The sequence below is a fragment of the Mus pahari genome, chromosome 13, assembly GCF_900095145.1.
Source record: "Mus pahari chromosome 13, PAHARI_EIJ_v1.1, whole genome shotgun sequence".
NCBI lineage: Eukaryota > Metazoa > Chordata > Mammalia > Rodentia > Muridae > Mus > Mus pahari.
In genome coordinates, this window is record NC_034602.1 from 31,486,244 (window position 1) to 31,494,367 (window position 8,124).

Here is an 8,124-nt window from a genome sequence, read left to right on the forward strand (position 1 = left end):
AGAGAACACTTCTTGGATGTGGAAGCGAAGCTACAAAAGCAGTAGGGCTGAAAGCGGGCGCGGGAGGACCAGCGCCGCACCATCTGCGACCATCATTCTGTTCCCCAGAGAACTTAAATGTCCCCATGGTTGTTACTGGGGCTCTAAATATCCCCCAGAGGACCCTGGGGAATAACAGAAACCTTCAGGAGCAGCCTGTATAGGTCCAGATCCCAAACTCTCCAGGAGGACCCCTTCTTTAAAGGGGTGGGGGGAGGTTTGTCCGGGCTTCTCTTCCCAGGCTTTGGCAGGGTCCAGGCTGCCTTTGTGTCAAGTCAGGTCAGCCTGGCTAGGGCCCAGAGTCTCCTTTAGGGTACCTTTCCAGGCTTCTCGGGCAGGGGGAGGGCTTGAAGACACCTGTCTGACATCAGGTTGTCTTCTTGGCAACCAAGAAAGGAGTTAGAAACCACCCAGGCATCAGGGGGCCTTCCAGTCAGGCTGTCTGGTTTGTGTAAGGGAAAGGCTTTATCTCCATCTCAGTCTCAGCCATTTCATGGCACTAGCCTACTCTGCAGTCAGGATCCTCACAAAGAGCAATAGGATCACACACCCTCTCCCTAGAAGACAGGATCAGGCTATCCCAGAGACAGCCAGGATTATGCTGTGACTTGCTGGCCTGGGGACTGCGCTTTACTTCTGTGTGGTTTACTTTGCTTGTATCTGAACCCCATGAAGGGCATCAGAAACACAAAGTGCGCAAGACACACCGCCACCTTTCAAGGACAAAGCCTCAGCTCCTACCAGGAGATGTGACAGAGAGTCAGAGCAGGGAGCATGCTCAAGGAGAGGAAGTATATCCAAGTGCGAAGAACGCAGAGACAGCATATTCGCTCCCTGTCACTCCTGGAACACGTGACCCACAAACCAGCAACTCTAAAAGAATGGAAATGTATTCAAAGCACTCGGGCTGGTGAGATGGCTCAGTGGGTAAGAGCACCCGACTGCTCTTCCGAAGGTCCGGAGTTCAAATCCCAGCAACCACATGGTGGCTCATAACCATCCGTAACAAGATCTGAAGTCCTCTTCTGGAGTGTCTGAAGACAGCTACAGCGTACTTACATATAATAAATAAATAAAATCTTAATAAATAAATAAACAAAGCACTGGAAGCCAGAGGTCCACAGTCAAGATGTGGACAGGGCCCCACTCCCTCTGGAGGCTCCCCGGAAGAACCTCTTCCTTTTCTGGCTTTGGTGAAACAGGCAGTGCTTGGTGTGTGGCCACATCACTCCAACCTATGTCCGCATCACTCCCAGTACAGCCCTTCCCTCTCTACCTTGTATGTCTCACCTCATTGCTGAGTTGAGGACTGCTCACTCTGGTGTCTTAAGTGAGTCACATCAGTGGCTGGGTGTGGGAACAACTGAGCCATATAAAGTCAGGCTCACAGATTCCCAGGATCAGGACTGGAGCAGATCTTTAGGGGACCATTATTCAACTCACTCCAGACATCAAGGATGCAGTGGTTTGGGCGCCCAAGTAATTTCCAAAGGAGATGAAGATATCTCTGGGGGAAATCAGGGATTCAGTGAAGTACAATGTTGAAAAAGTCAGGGTCAGAAGTGCCACAAGTGGGACCAGCCAAGGTAGATGACATCGGCTCCATTCTAGCATCCACAGTCTGATTCCCAGGGCCACGAAGGATCGTTAACAGAGTGTGTGGTTTATCCAGGTGAGTCTTGGGAATATACATCAGCATCTGTGACCCCACCGGTCATTACCTAGACAAAGCCACCCTGCCCCTCACAGCAGATACTCTTCCTCTGTCCTTGGGCTCGACCTGCTATTGCCAAGACCAAGGTTTTCTGTGTCTTCCCCTGACTAACTGGATGAAACCCAGACGGTCACAGCTATACCTATTGATGAGCTGCGTTTTCTGTTACAGAGGCGGAGTAGTACTGTATACAGAAAAGTTCATGACGCTCACAGTTCTGTGGTTCAAAGGCATGGCGTAAGTTAGCCCTGGTGAAGGGGTCCAGGGGAGCTGGCAGTGTGACGGTTCACACCGATTGTCAGTTTGACAGGATCTAGAATCGCTGAGAAGACACATCTGGGCATGTCAATAAGAGAATCTCTAGACGAGCCGGGTGTGGTGGCGCATGCCTTTTAATCCCAGCACTGGGGAGGCATAGGCAGGCAGATTTCTCTGAGTTCAAGACCAGCCTGGTCTACAAAGTGAGTTCCAGGACATCCAGGGCTATACAGAGAAACCCTGTCTCGAAAAACCAGAGAGAGAGAGAGGGAGAGAGAGAGAGAGAGAGAGAGAGAGAGAGAGAGAGAGAGAGAGAGAGAGAGCCTCTAGACTGTTGATTGAGGTGGAAAGAGCCACCCTGACTGTGTGAGCCAAGTGATCAGTTGTACCCGGCAAAGGCAAGTTAAGGAGGGAGGGTTTGTTTTGGTTATCTGTGATGCAGCCCATCGAAGTGGGGAGGAGATGCGGCAGTGCCCCTGGTCATGTCGCATCTGCAATCAGAAAGCAGAGAGTCATGCATGCTGCTGTCCAGCCTTCTCCTTTCTGTTCAGTCTGGACCCCCAGCCATGGGAGGGTGCTGGCACAGCGGGGTGTGACCTCTGGGGACAAACCACACCTAATCCATAGAACCATGGCCTGGTTTGAATCATGTCTCTCTTTTAGGATCTTGGGCGAGTAGGCTAACTTCTCTGTGCCTCAGTTTCCCCATCTATAAGATGGGAACTGTGATAAAACCTCTGTGGTGGTATTCTGGGACTCGGGGGTGCCATCATTTTATAGTTTCTGTTGTGGCTGCTATTCACGCTTTGGCTTCTAATCCTGCGCCCTTGGGATTGCTAGTTTTATTTGCCCCTGCTGGTCAAGCCGGGTGAAGGATGCTTTTTATGGTCATATTGCTAGCCATATGGCCAGCTAAGGGAACCCATCCCTTGGAGTACTGTGTGCATCTGCAACTTAGAGAAACCCAGTTCCTGGCTGCACAGCGCCTCTGAAGACTGGGATGGGCTTCAGGCTCTGAACAACATCCAGAAGTCTGTGCCCTCTCAGACGGGAGCATGAGAGGAGGCTTTATGGCAGCTCTGGTAACTAGCAAAGCCTTCCACTGCTTGGCCACACCAAACTGGAGCTCCTTCATCTTAGTTTGTCTATTTGTTTAGAAATAATGTTAACAGGTACCAGGTGCTCTCCTCTCTCAGCTCCTGGCACAGCCTACTCTACTTGATGTGACTTCCCTACTTGGTACCCACCCTCGCTGCTGGAGGTGCTCTGCATGCAGCCTCACTAATGATGCTTTCCAGCCCACCTGTCAACTGTCAGTCATTCAGCACACAGATGTGGTGTAGGGAGGCAGCTCTTGGCAAATGAGGAATCAGGTGTGCCCCAGCCCCATCCCAACCCCACACCACTTTCCCAGATGCTGCTCCTCCAGCCAGAGTTGCCCCTTTGTCAAAACGGTTAGGCCTTACCCTTCAAAGCCCTTGCCTAACATCGCCTCTCTTTGTAACTGGCCTCATTCTATACTCTTCTGTATTTCCATGCGATTCTAGAACACAAGTAAATCCTGGCAGAACAGCCCACTCCCATCCCCACCAGCAGGCTCCACCTCTTAAAGGTCCCAGTACCAAAAGACATCACACTGGGGACCAAGTCCCAAAACCTGAAATAGACTCTGAGCATCCGTTCGATGGGCATCCACTTACCGTACACTCAGTCTCTATCCAATCAGAAAGCGTGAAAGCCACATTCCAAGGCACGGCAAGGAAACTCAAGTCCAGTGTACGCTGGAAGCGGGGTTGCCCATGACACCATTGTGACATTCCGTCTCCTAGGTGTGTCCTGTCTACAAAAACACCCATTCATGGGAAAAGGCCAAGCATCCCCAAAGCACATAACATGCACAGGAAACTTCGAATACAGCTTGCAGTGGCCCCTAGCGTTTTATTTGCCTCTATGCTCCCCAGCACTTAGCCACACGGAGCAGCCAGGAATGGTGAGGAAACAAAGCGGCTGGCTCTGTTTCTCAGCTTATGCTCATAGGAATGAACGGAGTAAATCTTACTGTGGGGCTCAGGGGCATATGCGTGTGTTGCGCTGAGGGGGAGATGGTTTTAAAGATTTAATTAACATCCTGACAATTGCTAATTTTTCCTAAATTTCTTTTAAGATCCATTTCTCTTTGGCATATGAGCCCCTTGACATTCTGGAAAGGCTGTGGTGAGGGTCCTCTCTGGGCCCCAGCTTCCTCTTCTGTGGATGGGTAGAAATGGCTACAAAGGTTCTCTTTTTCAGTTTCAGTACCTAATGTGAGATTTGTCAAGTGCTCCCTAATTGGTTCTCCATTTGGAATTTCAGGGCCCAGCACTTCAGTTTTTTATGGACTCTGACTTGACTTAGCTGGATAGACACATGACATAGCAGGGTTGGAATAGATAAACATGGGGGGGGGGACACTTCTTAATGGAATTGACAGTGGCTATGGAAGCAGAGTGGTCCCCTGACCAGCCAGCTGCAGGATGGAGCCTCCAGGAAGAAGGGAGCAAGGTAGACACCGGAAGAGCTCCTTCTGCCTGCCTGAGCCACAGCCCCTCCATGCCCCCTGCGCCTTCCCATCCTTTTGCTCAGGCCGCCCAATCCCAGCTCTGGAGCCAGTAGGAATGGCCAGTCCCTGTGCCTGGCATCACCCTGTACCAGCTGGGTCAGTCACACCCCCAACCTCTACTCCACTGGGGTAGCAGAGTCATGAGCTATGAGGAACCCAGCAAAGCATGCTCTCCCAGACCTCAGTTTCCCCTTCCGTAAAGTCAGGAGGTGGGGGAAGGATGGAATTCAACCCCTCCCAGCTTACCATGCTCCCATGTTGCTGGCTGTCACCATGTTGAGAACTGGCCAGGCATAAATCAGAACCCAACTGAGGGCAGCTGAGTTCAAGCAGGCCAGTGCATGAACCCGGAGAATAATGACCAAATCGTGTAATCTCATTTGGCTCTTTATGCTTCTTGCTCCCAGCATTCCAGGACGGGCCAGCACCAGTGCGAGGCCTCTAGCTCATAGAAAACAGCTCGTATTAAATTATTTAGCCAGCAAATGACTATCAAAGCACCATGCCAGAGTCAATGCCACAGAGAGGCCAGATTCGAGTAACAATGGCACTGTCTGCTTCAATTAATTATTGAGTTTTTTTTTTAAGGGCCCACAAATGGATACACACAATTCATTGCTTGCTCTGTGGAGCCAGGGTCCCCAGGAGCTTTCACAAAGTACATGATCTCCCTGGAGCGGAGCAGAGTGTGCTGGAGATGAGAGTCAAGTGGTAGGTTGCACTGCAGTCAGCTTTCTGGAGCTCAGTGGGCCTCTGTGGGAAATTAAACACTTGTCCCGCTGGCCAGTTCTGGCCTGCAAGCCCTGAGCTGCCCTTGGACATCTGACCATTGCTTGACTTCTCTTGTTTTCCTTTTGATCAGCCATAGCTTACAATGGCTCTCTGTTGTACACATTCTCACTGCAGAGGTCAGGTGGACATCTTCGCGTGCAGATTCCCTGGCAATTGAATTTTGATCCATTTAACTCGGCCTGCTTCCTCCTGGACCGGAGCCCTTCTAACATGCAAGATGCGTCATTCAGTTCTGAGACAGGACCTTGAAAAAAATGTAATGTTTCTAGAAGAATGAAGTCGACTTCGTGAACACACGGCTGTGACGCTGAAGCTGTGTAGGTATCATGCACTGGGCTTCTTAGCACGGAATGTCCCTGGGTTGTTGTCACTTGTACCCTCCATGCCCACAGGGGTCACCAGCAGGACAATCTTCAACACACACACACACACACACACACACACCACCACCACCACCACCACCACCACCACCACCACCACCACCCTTTGCAAGTGTGCTGCTTCTATGGTGCCGGGTAGAAACCAAACTCCCAAACATAAAGAGGCACTTACTAGGAGCTAAGGAGCTGCAGCTGGTGAGATGCTGTCCTCCCAAAATTAATGTGGCCTGCAAGCCTAGAAATATGGCCACCTTTGCAATTAGGGTCTTAGCAGACAGAAGATAGTGAGACTCTTAAAATAAGGTCACCCTGGGTTTAGGGGTTCTTGGGGGAAGAAGAAATAGCCACATGGAGCATAAAATGAGGCAGGGATGGACTGACGTAGCCCCAAGCCAGAGTGCGGAGGGTTGCCAGCAAAGGTGGCAGCAGGTCCTGTCCAGAGCCTTCCTTGGAGGACCTGGGACAGCTGTGGGCCTGTGGACAGCTTACCTGGCACTAGAGCTCTGAGGTTGTGTGCCATGGTTCATGTTGACACTGGGGACATTTCTAAGAAACTACTGCAGAGGTACTGTAGTCCAAGAAGTGGTCGACCTTGAATGTTTTCTCACGTTACATGCTAATTCTCATTAGCTGTTTGCCTACTGGAGGGCATGTGGGGATCAGAAGGAGACCTGTGGGAGACAGTTCTCTTCTTACACCTTGTAAGTCCCAGGGATTGGACTCAAGTCCTCAGGCCTGGTGACAAGCACCCTTACCCTCTAAGCTATCTCCTCAGACCCTTAAATAGCTCCCTGTCAGACAGAGTGACTCATGCGGTGGCTAAGGGGGAAGCGAGTGGATCTGTGATTGCCAAGGGAGATAGGAACAGTGTTGAACTTCCAGCCACTGGGCCTGTATGGTCAGCTCTCTCCAGAGTCTGCCTTAACTAATCCCGGAGGCAAGAAAGCCCTGTTCCTGTCTGTGTGGCAACAAGCTCAGGAGAAAATGTACACCCCTGAAAGGGTCTGTTTGGTTCAGGTCTTCCACACCTGGTGTCTCTGAGAGCTCTGGAATGGTGGACAGGGGACTCGTTCACTGCACATTCTGGGGTCTCCCGTGCTTGTGTGGACGGGGTGTCCACCACATACCAACACCCTTCAGATTGAAGCAACTTGAGATATGCTGGAAATAAAGGGGACGGAACGGCGCTCTTTGCTTCATTCCTTGCATCCTCTGGCTTCCAATGGCAGATTTTAAACCTCCAGCAATGAGCCTTGAATGTGAATGGAAAATGTTTGCCCAGCAAACGACTCATCCATTTCCCTTGAAACCTGGAGGCAGCACCGAAGACTGGGCTCGTCGCGTTCCCTGCTTCACCCCGCGTGGACGGAGACAAGATGTAGAGACGATAATGCTAATTGTGTTTTTCTAGGAGATTAATTTTACTGCGTCAGTATCTGCTCCTCCAGAGTCCGCTCAGGGGTGGGTCATGCCTTGGCTTTCATCTCTGCAGTGCTTGTTAACAATTAGGTCACCTTTTACCCAGGCACTCTGCCTGCCACAGGCCAGAAGCTTCCAGCTACAGCAGCCCTGAAGAAGCTAGGCAGCACCTCCCTGCTGAAGTTGAATCCCTGACGTAGTGAGTGCTTTGCCATAGCTGATATCAGCAGAGGGAGAACCAGATTTGCCTAGTGTTCCACAAACCCTGGAATGACACTGGGGCACACTGTGAACTCCCACTACACCCTATAATGTGGGGATCATTGCCCCTGTTTCACACCTGCAGAGGCTGCTTTTCACCTGAGCACCATCATAAGACATGTTACCACCTCATCCCAAAGCTGGGCTCAGGGCAGTTTTCCCCAAAGCCAGTGCTTGTTAGGCAAGCTCCATACCACTGAACCCCTTTATTGACCAAGCTGTTTACAATGTATACTGAACACATCAACAATGGCAAGTTTTCCTGTCTGGTGGAGGTAGGCTGGAGGTTCAGGTACACTATCAGCACCAGCATCCCAGCCATAGCATTCTCTAAGAGCATCCCAGCCACAGAATCCCCTAAGAGCATCCCAGCCACAGAATCCCCTAAGAGCATCCCAGCCACAGCATCCCCTAAGAGCATCTCAGCCATGGCATCCCCTAAGAGCATTCCAGCCACAGCATTCCCTAAGAGCATCCCAGCCATGGCATCCCCTAAGAGCATTCCAGCCACAGCATTCCCTAAGAGCATCCCAGCCATGGCATCCCCTAAGAGCATCCCAGCCACAGCATCCCCTAAGAGCATTCCAGCCACAGCATCCCCTAAGAGCATCCCAGCCATGGCATCCCCTAAGAGCATTCCAACCACAGTATCCCCTAAGATC